Here is a 377-nt window from a genome sequence, read left to right as displayed (position 1 = left end):
CACCCCTTCCAGGTGTCTCTGGCCCCAGCCAAGGAGACAGACAATGGAAGGGCAGAAAGAGAGGAGGGGGGTGGGGTGGGGGGTGGGAAGAAAGAGGTGCAGGTGATTAGAAATAGAGGAGATAGAGATCCATGGAGAGAGACAAAGCTCCAAAGCGAGACTGACTGACACAAGCACAAAGACAGACACAAGGGGGAGGGAGAGACGGAGCGGAGACCCAGAAAGCGAGGATGGAACCAAAGCTAGACTCGGGGAAGGGGCCCCTATTGGCCAGAATCGAACCTCAACTCTCAGACAGAGGGCAGCTCTGGGCCGAGGATACCCCGGTAAGAAAGAGCGCACAGGGTGTGGTGGGCCCGCGGGGGGCGGAGGCGGGC

This window comes from Elephantulus edwardii, unplaced genomic scaffold (genome assembly GCF_000299155.1).
Source record: "Elephantulus edwardii isolate Elephantulus edwardi_28Jun2011 unplaced genomic scaffold, EleEdw1.0 scaffold00028, whole genome shotgun sequence".
NCBI lineage: Eukaryota > Metazoa > Chordata > Mammalia > Macroscelidea > Macroscelididae > Elephantulus > Elephantulus edwardii.
Note: the sequence above shows the minus strand (reverse complement) of the source record.